At 35.5% G+C, this 19,030-nt stretch overlaps 1 protein-coding gene across 1 annotated transcript in view; it reads right to left on the reverse strand.

Annotated features, from left to right (window-relative positions):
* The window catches only part of LOC111045834 (SH2 domain-containing protein 3C), a 46,923-nt gene extending 29,400 nt beyond the window's left edge, over positions 1–17,523 (reverse strand). Inside the window, exon 1 of the mRNA XM_022331313.2 lies at positions 17,227–17,523. The gene's annotated coding sequence lies outside the window, so the exon portion shown is untranslated. The remainder of the gene's footprint in view (positions 1–17,226) is intronic.
* Positions 17,524–19,030: the final 1,507 nt, after the last annotated feature.

The following is a 19,030-nucleotide window of genomic DNA, read 5'->3' on the forward strand; positions in this document are numbered from 1 at the left end:
ATTATAAACTAAATGTTGATTAGCAAAGTATATTCTAACTCTGTGTTAATTGTTGTTCAGACTCAATTTTGTACCAAACCGCTACCTGTAAATATTTCTATCGGTAGAATCTTGAAAGTATAATGTCCAATCAAACATACACTAAAGCTCTGCTTTACAATGAATTTATGTTCTGCTGGGCAGAAAAATAAAACCATTGGCTCTTACAGGAGTAGGAATAAAAATGCCGAATGGAGTAGTATGACCACTATCACAAAAACAAATTTTAATCTTTTTATGGCGAGTAGAGTAGAAATCGATTGGAAAACAGGGTTGAAGAATAATAATAACTTGTATCCAGTTAGTTTCCCGATACAGTACTTTCTCATGGCTGGGACATTTTTTGTTGTTTATTAGCATACTTATAGCTAGGATTAACATTACTATAGGGTGTAAGTCGTAAATGAAGCAAGCCATGTCGACACAGGGGACTAACGGTGAAACATCACGCGAACTTCAACTCGGAAGGAGAGACGTCGTCGAACTTCGGCCCCGTCATATTCACATTCGCCCATACCATGCCAGCGGCAGCATTTTAGCTTGCGCCAGTCATAACCTTGACCTACCGCAACAGGCGGCAAATCTACAAAACACACAGTTTATACTGCCCGTGCAGGAGGCCTTGACATCCAGGAGGCAGTCCCAAGTAGCTGGCTGATACAAGCACAGAGAACAGGATTTCCATCATTTGTAAGCTATTCATTCTTCTTGTCCAGTGAAACCGGATCTGAAAATTTCAAAATCGTCTGCTGACCTGTCCCGTCCTTGCCCTTGTCCTCAGCGCAATCAACCTCAAAACATTTCGCTAAACTTATAGCCTACTTTCAAAATAAACTACGAACTACAGTTACATGTTTCCCGGATAAATTAGTTGAAGAATAAAGTCTTGGATGTTTTCAGGAATGAAGCGCCAAGACTCAGATTCCTTTATAAGGAGTTCGATAGATAAAATCTTGCCAATCCATAAGTAGCTCTTGACATCCAGCTAAGTTCAGAGAATGTACTATAAAAATTCATTTCGAGATATCGTATTCTGCAATTATAGGAGGAATAGTTTTGAAAGAATGTAACTTCCTCCTATTTGATTTTTTCAAATAAGTTCTATAATTAGTCCTGAAATATTTACCCTTCACTATCACCCCCTTTCAGCCGCTCATTCAATGACCTGCTCCTTTCACACACACTTTCCCTCTTTCTCTTCATTGAATAGTTCGCTATTTTGTTAGTTTGACAAAGTTTAACAATACATGAGTCAAAGAGTAAATAAATATAATCTCATCCAGTGCTGTTTTTTAACAGGTTAAGTTCCGGTAAGCAAAGCAGGGGGTGTTCCGATACACATTTTTTGGGGGGCCTCGGGTGTATTCAGAAGGGGGTCAGCCCCCGGAAAGTGTCATTTAGGAAACTATTCTGTATCGCTTGCACTCACTTGCTCACTTGTAATGACAAAATTATGTGAACAAATATCAAGATCCATCCCAATGTGAGAAATTCTGTGATAAAAAAATAGAAATTGTAATTTTTATAGGCATGCTTAGATAACACTCACAGTTTAAGAATTTGAAAGTTAACTGGAACTAGCTTTCAGAGGCTGATAAAGTAGCTTCCTAAATTTTTATGCATCGAAACGTTATTTTGTTATTATTATTATTATTGCTAGAATATTGAGTATATTCCTCCTGCATATGATAATAAAGTCGATTGGCTTGTGGCTACATATTATGGATAACATTGTTTTCATTAAACATTTCAAATTATTATAATACACTATACAAATCTCTGATACTCCGATGCATGAAATAGTTGAGAAATCATGGACTCTCAGTCATATGAAGTGATCATTCTCAATTCAACCATGTGTTGAAAATGCAATGTATCAGTAAAAGGAATAGTTGAGCGAACAGCGAACAGTACTACCTATGACCCCTCTATTATCTTAGGCGAGGCGATAGCTTAGAACGACCTCTAATAAAAACGCATTCTGCGAATAGATAATGTAATATTGGAAAATAATTGACACTAATCAATCAATTTGTTCGGAAGTAATTCATGCATTGCGACCACTCATTACATTCAGAGCAATAATTGTGTTTCAGCGCAAATTGAATGAGATCATGTCAACAAATTGAGATGATTATACAACATGCAGTATCGATAGAAAATCTATGCTATCAATTGAAATAAACTTGGACATAGTATGCTAGAGGGCCTTGGGAATTATATCTTCAAAAATGCATTATTATTTTTTTTCTTCAGCTAGTCTATACAATATTCTCATTACTGTATTGTTATCAACATTATTGGAATTCAAGATATTATTCAATTACATTTGAATTCTCACTGAAGAGTTTGTAGGAGGTGATACTTGTTTGTACCGTTGCTGAAGAAATTAAACATTATCGAAGAATGGATACTAGTTGAAACTGGATTCAAGTAGCCTCCTCTGAACACCAAATTAGGCACACCCCATTGGGGTTGTGCCTAATGCAAATTATCAGATAAAAATCATTGTAATATAGAATAGATAAATGCTTAACGTGGTGCGTTAACATATGTGAGTCACATCATATAAAATGTATGAGATATTGAGTGAAAAAGACTGAGAAATTGTCAAAAACCACTGATTTATTGATAATTAGAAAGACCGGTTTCGGTTATTACACCATTGTCAATCTCTGATAAACCAGAGTATCAGAGATTGACAATGGTGTAATAACCGAAACCGGTCTTTCTAATTATCAATAAATCAGTGGTTTTTGACAATTTCTCAGTCTTTTTCATTCAATATGAATAATTACCACAATATCAACTTCTCAACTACACAAAAAGTGAAATGTATGAGATCTTGGATAGTCGAACAAGTTAACCGATAATGATTAAGAAGAATGATTATGATTGAAGAAATTTACGTCTGCATAGAATCCAGCTTTGTGCCGTTTACTGTTCGGTATTTCTATCCTTAGATTGCTTTCCAATGGATAGATATTCAGACCAATGGATTTATATCAGGATTTTAAATTTATTCTCTCAGGGATTTTGGCGGCTTGGCGAAACGACAAAGCAGACATTTTTAAACTTAAATCACTAGTAGTTGAGGAGACATTTATTACAGTCTATTAAAACCAGTTGCTTTCCTATTCGTTAACAATCAGATGCATTTACGATGCTCGTAAAGAAGCACCGGATTTCGCGGTTCGACAGTTTAATAAGGCAGTGGGACGAACTGGTTGTTGAGCCTATCAATTTTTCACACACAAGTAAGATACATAAATGTTTGGCTATCCTCCATTTCCAACAAACCCTGCGTCTGCCAGCCCATATATAATTTGATAATTTTGTTAGTGATTGTGTATTTCATTCGTAATTAGTCCTTATAGCCTGTGGGATGGAATTTAGAAATGTAATTTGTATAATTTCTATGGAAACCCTTTATAGAATAGAGAAATATATAGCTCAAAAACACTGATACTGGGATCAAGATTGAGGAGTTTTCAAATTACAAACAAAATATCTTACTGGGTGAGAAAGAGACCTTTAGTTGGAGACCTTCGTTGAAGGAGAGGTAGAGAAGAGGTGGATATTTTAAAACTTACTACCAAATTTCACAATAACAATGACTGCTCATTTGAGCCAGGTAATTTTTAAATGGTATATTTTATGTATTCATATTTATGATTTCTACATTAATTGATGACATTCTTGGCTGTAAGTGAGTTGGAAGAAATTATGACTCTCTTGGTAATCATCCATCTAAGAGAAATTAAGTATTGATTTGAATAGGCGAATTTCTAATTCGCTACCATTCTCTCATTAATGATTTTGCATAAAATTGCTTTAAATTATGGTAACTTGATCAACATCAAATACTTTTTGTGATATGTTCCCTAGAATATATTATATGCTCAGACATTTGCAGAAGATGAGATCTAAAAGGCAAATTTAAAACAGCATGTTGTTTCCACACTATTATTTTCAATTTTCATTCTGTATTTCATCAAAGAGGAGAATCGCTAGCCTGTGACTGAGTAAAAATTCGGTATCATCAAATTATCATTTCAATGTCACATTCTAGCAGGAGCAGGAAGTAGCATTCGCTCCCCGATAGAGTTGCAGGTTGCAGACGCTGTTCACTACACAGAGTTTGTGGTTTTGCATCTACAATACGGTTCTTTGTTGGGCTTAGACAGACAATACGTTAATTTGCCAGTAGAGACACTCCACCCCCGACCTTCAACGTCGAACAATAGACGATTGTCGAACAATAATTGCGAGCTGAGCGCACTTACAAAGATGTTTTTCAACAATTCATGTCTACTCTGGTTGAACAGCTTGCAAATGCAAAGGAGAGAGGAGAGAATGTAGAATGCCAGTTGTGAAAGGAAGGCACTCGACATTCCTAACAGGATTTCAATTATTCAAAACAGAGGTGAAAAATTCTATTTAGATATTGTAAAATTTGACTACTTCTTGCGAGTGGATTTGCAAAAAAGTGAAAATGGCGTGAAATGGAAGTTGAAGAAATGTTATGAAATGGAATTTATGGAAATGTCTAGTCGTTTGTGCATCGAGTTCCCTTCAAAGTTGGCAAATATTTGAGCGTTTTTATAAGGAATGCTGTCTGGAGTCTCCTCGGAAAACTGTTCAAAAATACGATAGAACATGAATATGAATAAATCAAGCAGTTGAAGCTTTTTAGTATTGTAAGCCAGGCGCGGATCTAGGGGGGGGGGCAATCGCGCCCCCACTCTTTTCCAAGTGGTGTTTAGAAATGAGCATCCTAGGCATATGAAAGAACAAAACCAAATAAAATTAATATTTTTAAAAAACTCTCAAATGCTGTTTTCGATTAATAACTTTTCCGAGTGAGGGGTGTCGACAACTTCAATCGGATGGGACCCCCCCACAGTTCAGAGTCCTGGATCCGCGCCTGTAAGCAATCCCGCCAAGCAAGCTTGAAGACGAAGCTTTTCAGACTATTCCATTCAGCTTGATTGACTGCAACCACTTTTTTGGAAACTTTACAGAATACGTCTGCAGATGCAGATGTGGTAAACGTGTTCAAATGAGATGCAAATGAAGGAACATTATCAAATAGGATGGAAACTGAAATTGCTTCCCTTTCAAAAACTATGAATGTTGATTACGCCAGAAATGGGAAAATTATTAAGCACGAGAGAATAACGAAGAGAAAAGGAATAAATGAGAGTGGTTGAACCCTCGCAGCATTTTGGAGAACTTCAAGAATTGTGGCTAACTTGCAATCAAGTATTGAGTGCTGGAAAAACGTGATTTGACAAGATCCAAGTCATTACAATAACATTTCTGAATCAGATCATGCAACAGAAAATATTGAGTCATTTATTCAGATCGTTTTGCTTGTTTTCTCTCAGTAATTGTCTGACTTCAAAAGAATGGTAGGCAGAAAATGGTTTGGATTGAATTGTTATTTTTGTAGTATTGATGACTTACATGTTCTTCTCCTTGATAATCCAAAATCTATTCAGGAAATAAAATAAAAATATTGAGTTAAAGTTGAACATTATTTCAAATAGAGTTATGATTAATATCATTCCATTTTTCACACAGACAAGTAATTCAAATGAAACGTTTCAGTGTTTTCCGCGAGTGCTTCCCGAAAAATCCTCTTGGTGATCAATAATCAACATATCACATCATTACAACTATTACATCAGCACTTGCATCTTCCTCAACGGCAAAAGGAATATAACAGAGCATGAGGAAGTCTAACTCAAGAAAGAAAGTGAGAAATCATGAAATTTATTGGTAAGTTGACACAAACAGACTAGACTACCACAGAAGTGAACAATGGTTCATTAGTCACTCCTATGAGCAAGACTCATAAGCTGCTGAAATGTAAAAATACAGTAGAAGAAAAGAATATACTTCATGTCACACATCTGAACAAAATATGGATTATATTTATCTGTTTTTGTAATATATAATATTTTAAATTTATCATTTAATTCATAATAATAGGTTATTAATACATTTTAATAAAACTGTTTCTTCTACTGTATTCCAAAAAAAAACATGAAATACAAGATAGCTGCGAACTTTCAAAGGTTTTTTAACGACTGTTTTTCAGACGACGTGCATAAACTAATTACATAACTGTATTGCTCTATTGCACTGAAAAAGCTTCCAAACAATTTGGAATTTGCATGACGCGCGAATTTCTCAAGAAATCTCGATAGTTAAACAAATGAGCATTTTGTTGACCTGACTATATTGAATGTCCTATCTAAATAATAATTTAATTTCAGTAGGCTTGAAATGAGGAATGCTGCTGCTGTTTGGAAATCGGACTCAGTCTGGTCTCCGATGAATGACAAACTGTTGATGAGCCGGAAACAGAACAAATAGGCCTACTTGTGCTCTTGTTGGAACAGCAATTATTATGCTGACATACCCGAGTCAATCAACGTCTCAAAAATGTTAAAAACTGGATGACGTCATACCAACTCATAGCATGCGATCGTTGCTATTTATAGGTTCAAAGAACTAACAACTGTTCACTGATCACGGATCAGATAGGAGACGAAAACGAAGATCCTAGAGAATCGCTGTAGGTCCATACTATCATTCTGTTTTAGAGTGAGCCTAATGATATAAATATAAACATTTCAAAACTCTTTAATTAGAAATCAGCAAATACAAATTATTCATTTCTCTATATGCCATTCATTTTTTATAAATGTATAAAATTATACATTCTTCATTCACACATTAATAACTGCCCCTCCTATATAAAAATTAGGCTTTCAATCGCAGACCATATTCACTATGAAAAATCCAAGTGGACTTTTGAATAAAACATATTTTTGAGATGATTTATTTTGCTGTTCACGATTCCATACAAATAACCATACCAGCACCCATAACCAATGTACCTAATTAACGAATTAACTGGTTGCTACTGAAATCAAGTCCAGCTGAGTAAGCCTGATATGAATACAGCATGTGAAGAAACTGAATTTTCTAATACAATCTGCACTGCAACCCCACTTGTAATTTTTGCCAATATAGACCTAAATTGTTATTTTATCAAGCCGCAATCGACCATAAATTAAATATCTCGAATTGAACGTTGATATAAGAGACTAAATCGTATGACTTTGAATGTTGCAAAAACTCATAGGTCTTACTAGTTCTACCACGCCGATATCATTATCATCATCACGATACATACATTGATTCAGGTAGATTATGAAAGTATGGGTCATTGAAATAATGATATCGAGCATTAGTGATACTCCCATAGTGTTCTAATCTTTGCTTGGGGCAGAGGGTAAAAATATTCCCTTTCAAAAAATTCAAGTCAAAACACCTTATTTCACTCAACGACTTAAAAACATTCTATCAAACGATCTGGTCATTCAAAACTGAACTGGACAGTGACTTAATGGTATAAAAACTTATTATTTCTACTGTTTTAGATCTCATATCTCAGAGAGAATACGGCAGCTCAACATGAATTCACAGATTTTATTTCTCGGTTGTGTATCGGCAGTTTAAGTAAGCAGTTAATTATCAGAAAACTCATTGACAGAGGGCTGTAATAGTTGATAAGTAAAAATATAATATTTTGCTTGGATGATATAGTATGAATGGAATATGGGTTAACTACTTCAATAAAACAAGCACAGCCATCGTTATTCTCACACGGAATAGAGTCATGGATGTTTTGAACAAGTGCATACGACATATTTCACGTGGGCTTTGACAGCTCAAGAATATTGTTGGTGTATTTTTATGTGGAGGCTATAGTGTTGCTGTACTTGGGCAGACCTTCAACTGGATTTTAGCAGAGCGTCATTTATGGAAATCAGATGTGAAAGTGTCACGACTTTGTGATGGTGAGCAGTGAGCTCATGCGGCGGACACCTGCAGATAGACGACAAGCAGTTAGCTGTTGCAGGTTGCCATGGCGACAATATTTTCGCAGCACTTGGGTTTGCGAGTGCGCCCACAGCCCACCGTGGTTCTCGGTTCTGAGTCCTAAGTCCTGAGCAACGTGTTGGCCTCATTGCCATGTACACTGTACTAGCACCATTCCACTTTATCCATCATTACTCTCAACTATCAAACACTCTCTCACTCTCTCCTCATTTATTTTCACATTCTCCTTCTCGTTCTTCATCTACAGGTACAAAATATCATCAGCGATCGACACGTTCTGGTTGGTGCTTTTGACAGTCATGCCGAGTGCTGATAGGATACATGAAAAACATTGTACGGACAAAGGCAGAATGATTAAAACAAAAACAAGTACGCCAGTTCGCTGGTAACGGTTCTCTCGGCTCGGCGGTTTGCCAGATACCAATGCTGGAGCTGTAGCCTATCATGCTTGCTGATTTTGTCGAAACGTTTTGTATGAATATTGCGAGCATTAGGTTTATAGCAGCGTGCTATAGAGCTGTAGCCAATGCTTGCTGGGCATGCTTTGCTGGTTTTGTCGAAACGTTTTGCGAGCAAGATGAATTAGGTTCATAGCAGTGTGCTACAGATTCGGGAGAACAATGTTCACAAGAGAATTGATAAGAAAATACAGCTCAACTCCTTGTAGTTTGTTGGCTTGGGTTCATTCGATTATACTACGTGTAGTGCAGTTTTGTATTGGTATCAATCAACTGCTATTACTATATTATTTCCATAAAAATCACAAGAATTATTCATTCCATACAGTCCCATGCATTCTCTAAGACTGTCAAACAAGTACATATTTCCTACCTACATTTCTGTATCTGATTAAAAAATAATATTTGAGAATTGAAGTAAGTTGAGTTTTTGAAGAGAATATTTCAACTACAGTAAGTATACAGTACGGTATTTAAGCTTATGAAATCATAAATTCTGAATTCATCTTTTTTGGATCACTATTTTGCGTCCAACAATCGCATTTCATAGACCCGATCACAATCAGATTTCAAAGTGTTCGAGAAACCTGATGTATCGTGCAGAATTCTTTCGTATAGCCTACGGAAAAGAGCATCTAGATGAAGGGCGATTTCATTCAATCATCTTCGATACAAATTTCAGGATGAGTTGTTATACAATCGAACAAGCCCTGAAAACGTGGGCAGAATACAGAATTAGAATGAGACGAAACCGGTTGCTAGGAATAGAATGCATTGTAGATTAGATGGCCGCATAAAAGCGTATAAATCGACAACGATCTGTAGTTGCCATCGACGATTAGCCGAACAGTGGAACAGCCGCCCAGCCTATAGAAGACTATGAGCAAAATAAAAGGGGATAGCCGCAGCTGCTCCTCTCCCAGTTATCAATTTGAAAAAGGGGCTGCTTTGTTTTGCAATCAAGCTTTTGATGTTCTTCTTCACTTCGTATAAAAAATTCTGATCATCGATGTGCGGAGACAATAGATCGCACATTTCGTTGTTGAAAGGCTAATAATATCAATGCAGGTAGATTAGTGGTAGATTTTAAATCGTGCTGATCAGATATATTGGCCATTCAAGATAATCAAAGTGTATTTACATGAATCCATATGACTGGTTTATTACGAGTATTTTTTAGCTTCTACTATCCTTTAGAAATAATTATGTATTATATTATAAATATGTAATGTTGTACATAATTATTTCTAAAGGATAGTGAAAGCTGAAAAATGGCATAACTTACAAATGCTGAAAGATACTCGTGTTCGTGTTATCAAATGAGATTATAGAAAAGTATACAGATAGACAACAAAAGGCTATTCTAATCATACAGACTCATCCAAATAAGGAGAAGTAGGTACAAGAAGAGTAGATACATTGATGGAGGAGATTAGCATTATGATATGAGCCTTAGCTATAAATATAGTTGACGCTTACGTACTTAACGGACCAGCAAGGTCAAGTCCAAATGTAAGGTCATCTACAAGTCTAATGTCTACTGCTTATTGATTCAAGAATTATTCAAGTGCAACAATCGGTAAGGTGGTACTTTTCCTGAATCACTGCGAATTGCTTGAACTAGCTCAGCTTAGCATTCTGTAGTTTTATTTCAAATCACATTTTTTCCTCAAAGAAATTCAGAAACTTCATCGATTTCTCGTGGAATGTTGGCAAGAGTGATTATCTGATTAACACAAGAAAAAATAAAACAAAAAACTCAATAATGATTTACAACATTCAGAGGGGACTTAGTTACAAGCTTGCATGACGAGATTTGTTATCAGTCCCATTTTTTCTAAAGAGTAATCAAAGAATATACAGCAGAACTTCAGAAAACTTCGAAAAATATACCGATTGATCATTTTATATACATATATATTGTATGTGAATACAACAATAAATTGTATAAATTGTGTTTTGTGTATGTATTTAGTGAAACTACATTCAAATTTCATGAGAAATCAGTCAATCAGTTTTAAGTTTATATCGTGCAATTACGTGAGGTTTACACTTATTAAAAATTTGTTTTGTAAATTTTTAGACTAGTTCAATCTGATTTCAAATCAGATATGGTTCTAACCGCCCATATTAAGATATTTTAAAATATCTGTCTTAGCATTTTATTTACGGTTTAGAATGCTGAATGGAACGCTAAAGAGCCATATCCGTCTATACTGTTCAGTATGTACAATACTACATATAGCAATATTTTCAATTTTGAAAGTCAAGAATCATACAGTACAGTCATTTCTGACAGAACGTGATGGTTCTATTAAAACAGAGTGAATATTCGAGTTCTGCAAGTAATGTTGCATATTATCAATTATTATAAGAATTACAGCAATTAAAAAGTTATCGGTTCTAAAAGTGAATTGAATTGAATCGGATCGATTAGTCTATCGAGAATTATATATGATAGTCGACAAACTTTGATTAGACTGAATTTATCAGACTAGAATACAGCATTATTCTAGAAATATCAAGCCCGATAGTATGCCTATAGAATAGAAAAGCCAAAAGCATGAGAACCATATTAACCAGTAAATAATAATGTCTTGTCTCAAAGTATAGCCAGAGAAAACTTCTAAACTAGATTGTTTATTCTATGGTATAGCCTAATCATTGTTATAGGTGATATTGAATTTTAATATGACGTCAATTTTTGTGAAAGTTTTTACGTTTTATTTGTTTATTGAGAACCAGAGCTCCCATGAGTTATAACTTGCAGGATTGAAAAGTATTGTTCTTGATGTCATTGATGCCGATTACAGAAAAACATCACAATTCTATGAATGAGATGGTAGGAGACAATACAAGAAGGCTATAATGGTTGATGTCGTAATTGTCTGGTTGTTTTTGAATGAAGAAGCCTACGCCATTGAGAATATGAGAAAGTTCACAGTTTTCAGCCGAAGTAAGGAATGAGGAATAGATTATCAGGTTGGCTTGCCTGAATTTCTCAGCAAGACAGCAAGTTGCCTACTCTGATCCTGACTGCGTGAGCGTAGAGTGGGCCGACAATTCTTCTCATTTGCCTCTCATGTTACTGGTTGCAATGTTTTTCTAAATACCAAACAATACGGAACGCTGGTCCAAAACTTAGATAAAAATTGATATTTTCAAACTGGTTGATGCAAAATATTTAGCGAATGACGTAATTAGATTGGGAAAAATATTGTTACAAGTTACTGCAGAAGTTAACATGAGTCATCATCGTATTTCTCATGGGGAATTTATCACACTATGGCCTACTATGTCTTTCCAATACAATTATTGCCAGTAGCGTAGTTTAGTGAAAGTATGAATTATGTTCACCGTAATCATAGACTTGTAGACCGAACTTTTAGTAATATCAATCATTTGTAATATCAGTTGCATTGATTCTATGAGTTTTCTATCAAATTTAGAGATAGAACATACTGTACTTTCATGTTGTATGCAACGTGGGTTCCATCAATTTGAAGATTTGGAGCGAAATCAGTGTTGTCTAAAAAGTATCCAACCCTAATGGGAGTGGGCAGGCGTGCTATCGTGTATACGCGTTATTCCCATTCATTAAGTTCCTCAACAGGATGTAAGTAGGAATCAAAAAGTGGAAGAATGCAAACGAAAAGAGGTATTCTATGATGATACGTAGGCGCGCGCGCGTAGGCTGGACTGTGTCTGAAATGGTCCTTGCATTTATACAAAGCAGCACACACACTCACTCACACTGACATACAAGCACACATTTATTAGGCCACAAAACACATCAGCTCATGGGTAACGTGTGGTGTCACACCTGGAGAGGAAGAGCCCCTCCGAAACCACAATCCACAATAAACGCCTTGACTTTCAGATCTCTTCCATTCATCTCATTGTTTTGACTACAGATATTGCAAGAAGAGACTTAGAAGATTGGACTACTTGTACAAACCAACTTGATGTACTATCGGAAAATTGTGAGAAATTAATATTGTGTATTGGAACGAAGCACGAATAAGGAATCAAATAATTAGACAAGGAAGGCATTCACAGTTATAGATAATTTCCAATTTTCAAATTTCCCATGAATATTAAAAATATTTTTTTGAAGATAATGGTAGCAGGGTGAAGAAAAATGATTTTTCATCAAAACAGTTTTTTATTGTTTTTAAAATCTGTTAAATGGCATTTGAAATTGAATAAACGCTCTTCAATAAAGTACAGTATTGAACGTTTTTTGAGTATAATTTGAATGCATTTTGAGGTACTCGAATAAGCAATGCGGTTTTATAATATGTGTGTCGAATCCAAAGTCATGTTTGACCGTTTGTGTGTAAGTAAATTCCATACGAAAACTGATAACGTCAAAAGATGCAAATCACCGTTCAGTACCTACACTTTACAAATTTCATAGTGACTGTAATGTTCAATTTTCAATTATTATTATGCCAACCAGGATAGCCGAATGCACTATACACAGAATAAAACAACTTGAAATGTTGACAAAGTATATATGTTTTATCTACGTTGCCAAACTGTGCGAAATTGCGACGTTTTCATTGTCAGCCCATATGACTGAATATTTTCAACTATCAGGTAACCCGTGCTCCGTAAGGTTCTAATTTAAAACTTGACGTACTGAAATCTTAATGGATTTAAAATATGCCTATCACCATACTCGTTAAATTAAGAATCTATAAGCAAAATTTTAAGTTAATCAGTTCAGTAGTTCAGACGTGATGATTCGTCAATCGTAAATTACCTATCCCGTACGTGTATAAGCCAATTCTTTCCTTTATTATATTATAGAAGATAGTCAGCCCTACATCGGCTGTGATGTAAAATTGAATATATTCAGTTACATTATTATGGACTTGAAAATGTCACAATTTTGCATAATTTGGCATGGCAGGTATCTTGCTCGAGTCAATTCTCAATTTACTTTATTCTGAGTATAGACGACGCAACCTTCAGTCTACTAGCGTTGCCTGGTCGTGGGTTCGAATCCTACTGATAAGCATAATCATTTGATCATCTCATTACCATCATCATCTCATTACCATCATCATCTCATTCCATTGGCCACGCTCAAACAAAAATCTTATGTGGACATCATTCCAAATAAACAAAAAAGCATGAACTATAAAACCAATTTAAATGGTAGAATATTGGCAAATTATTTATACACTTTTATATACTTTTTTTAATTTTGTATAGGCAAACTAAGGACCACTGTAATTCACCATTAACCATTACCATTAACGCCATCATATATATTTTATATATTTATTGTCTTGTGCACACCACCACTGCGAATCGCATAACGACGACGGCGACGATTCACAGAGAAAACTGGACTTATAAGGATGGTGGGAAATCTTCATTTGTGTTCAGGAATGACTTTAGGAGCATTAATCCATGAGTTTTATCATCTCTATTTGGGATCAGTTCTCTTCAGAATCATTTTTAATTACAAAATTCTCCCGCTCCCTTCGCCGTCATGCGATTCGCAGTTTATTGTTCAAAATAGAACATAATTATGATGAATGATTTTCTACTAAATCCGCGCATAAAATAGCAGTTTTATGCTGCTAATCATATCTCATGAGTCATCGTATGAGTCTAGAAAACTGATTCCAAATAGCGATAATAAAAATCATGGATTAATACTCCTCAAGTCATTTCTGAACACAAATGAAGATTTTCTACATTATAAGTCCAGTTTTCTCTCTGAATTCTAATTAACAGTGCATTTGAATAAATAATTCTAACACGACTTGGAAGGTGATGAGAGAAAAGCGCTGTGAAGCTGTGTCTCAGGAAAGATCAAGTTCAGTTAACTCTTTAGAGCCTTTTTTCAATGGAATGATTGGAAAACAAGTTTTCAAAATACTTTAATATAATGTCTACCACTTGGTTTTTTGCAATGTGCAAGCATTTCCACCAACGGCAAAAACCTGCCTAATAGAATTCATGATCGAACAAGTACATTTGCACTTGACGTACATTTCACATAGCACTGAGTTTTTTTGAACAGTTCAATATAGATTGCTTGATTGAACTGTTTTTGTTGAAACAAGATTCTATTTTTCACAAGTGATAGATATTTATGTAGTCCAATTCTCATGATCTCGATCTCGAACTTCAACATCTTCATACTCTTGAACATCCAAAAGTATCAACTAAGCAAAGAGGAAAAAATGACGCTGCTGGGGAATGTAACTGAACGCTTTGAGTGGAGGCGTGGGGTGACTGACATTCACTTCATCAAGAAACAGCCTGGGTAGGCAAGTATAGTTCCTGTTGCTTTCAGGAATCCCAGTGGATACAGTATCTTATTATATATAATCTTCAAATTCTCAAAAATAGGATGTGTGGGCTGTGGCCCTCCCGTTTTAAGGGTGAGAGTTCGTGTATTTCCAAAACGTTGAGATTATATTCTTATTGAAAATAATTGCGAATCTATTCTAAATTTTAATTGAATCAAGATTATAATAATTACAGACTTCAGAGACAACTTCTTGAGGGTGAAGTATTCAGCGTGAGAAGAAGAGGGAGACCAAGGAGAAGGTGGCTGCAGGATGTGGAGGGTGATCTGAATAGGATGGGGATTCGTGGATGGAGAAGGATGGCAAATGACCGTAACGAGTGGAGGCATGTGACGGAGGAAGCCAAGGCCCACACAGGGCTGTAGTGCTAAGAAAGAAGAAGAATATTATAATTCTCGATTTTATAGTCACCACTCATGTCAGAGCTTCAGTTTTCAGTAGAAAGTATAGAGACGGAGTTTCTATCACCCACTAGCCCACTACTTTTGATACATTTGATTTCGTAGTATTGCTTATGACCATATCAATCCGATGTCTAGCTTCACTAAAAAGAATACGGTAAACCTTGTATATTCCAATATATTATAATAAATGAAATATTTATCGTAAAATCAAACTAATGTTAGTTTTAGTGCTCATCTTTGACATTTTCATATTCAATTGACAAGAGTAGTTTTCTTCACAATCGACGATAAGCTTGATTGGGTATCCAATACGTTGCTGACATGGAAAAACTGAAATTAAATTTCAGAGACTGTTGTTCTGTTCTTCAAGAAGTACTATTATTACCTCTCATAAAGAGCATGCATCGTACCCTGCATAATTTATTAAATACTCTTGAGCTGAAGAACCTTCTTGGAAGTTGGAGGAGAAGCGTTAATTAGAGGAGTGACAGCTTACATTAGTCCACCACTCGAGCTGGAAAGGGATGTGTTCTCATCTTGATGACGAGTTCAATTTAAACCACCCCTGTCTGACGCTTTCAAGCTCTTGATTAATATGATAAGCTACTCGGCGTTGCGCTCTTAATAAGATGAATTTTTGTGGTTACTAAGCATAATACATGACAACTACTGACACCTCGCGTCAACAAATTGTTATATTGATGTTACTTGATAAACTATCCCAGAATAGGCTATACCGTACTGAAAGCTGAGGATTTTCCAGTGTTTTTATTCAACTCTTACCAGATTTTTGTGAACATCTTCACTCAACATTTATTGAATTTGACATGCAGGAACAACTGAGAGAATATTAATATGATTATTTTTAATCTGAAAGGTACTGCAATTACTTTCAATTTCAAACTACAGGCAAAATGGGAGTTTTATTAAGTTAACACTATGAGGGACCACCAAGGTTTTAGAATTTTCAAGAACTTAATGGGCCGAATATTTTAAATTACACAAAAGCGACCAAACCAAGTTTCCTGGCTAGTATATGCATATATAGCCTAATTATTGATGGTTTTTGATTGATTGAGTACTTTATTTATATAGATTACAATATATACTGGCTTATACACTTATATACAAGGTAGCTTACGATACAGCAAAATTATAGATGAATTTACATAATAAAGACTAAGAAAATTTGGGGACTATAGACTGAGTTTTTGGGGAGAGGGGAAGCACTGTTCAAGAAATCCTGGTATTTGTTAATATTATCGCTAGTATTGCAAATCCTAGCGAAATATTGAATGGAAACCATAAAGTGTATATACTTTATATATTTTTTCCGACGCAGTAGATTAGTCATTTCGAGATTTGTGTTGAATAACATATAACATCCCAAAAGTATATCCATTCCAGGAAAGTAAAAATTAATCCCTAATCAAACAAATTTAAATTGCAAAATTTGTTATCAGCCTCTTATTGCGTTATTCTCCACATTCGACCACCATTGGGGAGGACTAGTCCAAGCTTAATAATTATATAAAATGGGGAATCAATAAAAATGTTAGCGAATCAGAGGTTTTATCAGTAACATCTATAGATGACAATTCTCAGAGATTAATCTTTAAATCCTAACAGATCAACCCTCCTCAATAATAGAGCTTCATATAACTTCAAAAGATTAATACCATTAACCTTTAGATAAATTATCCATAGTAAATTTTCACTTATAGCTTACTATTGTTGCATAATAATAGTTATTAAAACTACAATTACAAAAGCTGATAATTCGAATTCATTGTATATGCAATTATTCATAGTCATGATTTGATATCACGAGTAAAATATGTAAATTTCTTGATATACTAATACTGTTTTGTTTACAACTGAAAATTTAATGTTTCATTGACTAAATTATACACTACATTTACGTTTAATCAATATGACATACGGTACTATATTTATAATTACTACTCGGTATCTCCGTTTTGGTTAATGATCAATGTAGACAGTGGACGGTACCGAAAAATTGCATAGCCCTATCGGGCACTAAGAAAAGATTGACAATAGATTTCCTACCGGCTCTGGAGGAGTAGTATTCCAAGAATTCGTGCTATCGAGCCGCAATCTCGGGCGGTTGGTTGAAGAAGCATCATTCTGTGAAAGGAGCCAGGCGGGAATCTGAGGAGGAGGACATGCCTAGGCACTGTGGCACTTGGCCGACACTGACAACACACACAGAAAGACCAACACTTCACCCCGATCCCAGCCACGCCACGATCCAAGCACGACTGCCGTCTGCCGCTGAGCGCTGAACGAGTCGCCACGGCCACAGCAGGGAGTAGGCGAGGCTGCCGCGTATTGATCCGCAGACCGCTTGATCGGGGTCCTCACTTCACAACTGCGCACTTCTTCTGCGCAACTGTCTCGCTCACTCCATGTCTCTCTCTTCTTTTCTCTACCCACCCAGTCCCCTCTCATCATACGCTCTCAGTCATCAGTTTCAGTCACACAGTCTCTGAATTCTCAGTCATTACTCAGTACTCACTACTATACGTTTACTACAACAGCAGCTCTCATCACCACTCGGCACTCGCCAACAACGGTGTGGAATGTTGGTGGTCGATAACGTAGTAGCTCAATCTCTCATCTCTCATGCTGCCTGCCAGGCATACACTGTCTCCTCCACTACCTCATTCAAATAATGAGAATGAATTGAATCTGATCTCTCATTTCAAAAAGCAGACGTGATGGATTTTTAATTTTTGCGCCCGACTGAGTAGGAAACAATATAAAATTAATAATGCAGTAAAAGCAGAGTCATATTATAGACAGATACGACTTTTGTCGAATGTCATAATATGATGAGGTTCCATGGATACAGAATTATTATGTGTATCATATTTATTTATAGAAAATTATTAAATATAGAATGAACATTATTGGCAAACCACTCGCCGAAAAAATGTGATTCATAAACTGGACTTGGATCGCAAATTGGCAAAAATATTAAGTCTTTCATGAATCATCTTCTCTTCAAATATTAGACTAATTAGCCTACTTCTCTTCCAAGTCTACCAAATTTCTGAAGTCAATGATAATAGGCACGTTAAAATTATTATGGAGGGTGATATTATAATGAAAATACAAAAAATTGGAATGATACTTTTAGGAACCGAACAATATTTTAAAGCACATTAAGTGTTATGCAACTTGCTGGGTTTGGTGTAGTATAACAACATAAGTTATGTTTTGAATTTGTTATTACTGTTACTAAGTCTCCAAACAAACTCATTCCAATTCGAAACCTGTATAGTTCAAGTTATTAAAAACCTTTCTTAAGGTATTAAATACTTATGTCGTGTTTACTCTCATTCCTATTACAATTTTAATAACTTGATATTGTAAAATGAATACGATACTGAAGCCAGACAAGTTTAGTGTGGATCCAAAGTTATCAACTGCAAGCAAGGAATGGACACATTGGCACAAAACTTTTCAGAACTTCATTACCAGTATCGCACCACAATCATCAGACTCTGAAAAGCTCAAAACACTTATCAACTTCATCACTCCAGATATGTATGAGTACATAAGCGATAGTGGTACGTATAATGATGCTATATCTACTTTAAGGAGAATCTATGTAAAACCTGTAAATGAAATATTTTCAAGACATAAACTATCTGCACGTCAACAACGGCCTGATAAGACTATTGATCAATATCTTCATGACTTAAAACTATTAAGTAAGGACTGTGAGTTTGAAGCTGTGACAGCTGAAAGAAATAGGGATGATTATATTCGTGACACATTTATTGCTGGAATGAAGTCTCCTACAATTCGCCAGCGTTTACTAGAGAATGTTGCATTAACACTAGAA

The sequence above is a fragment of the Nilaparvata lugens genome, chromosome 3 (genome assembly GCF_014356525.2).
Source record: "Nilaparvata lugens isolate BPH chromosome 3, ASM1435652v1, whole genome shotgun sequence".
Lineage (NCBI taxonomy): Eukaryota > Metazoa > Arthropoda > Insecta > Hemiptera > Delphacidae > Nilaparvata > Nilaparvata lugens.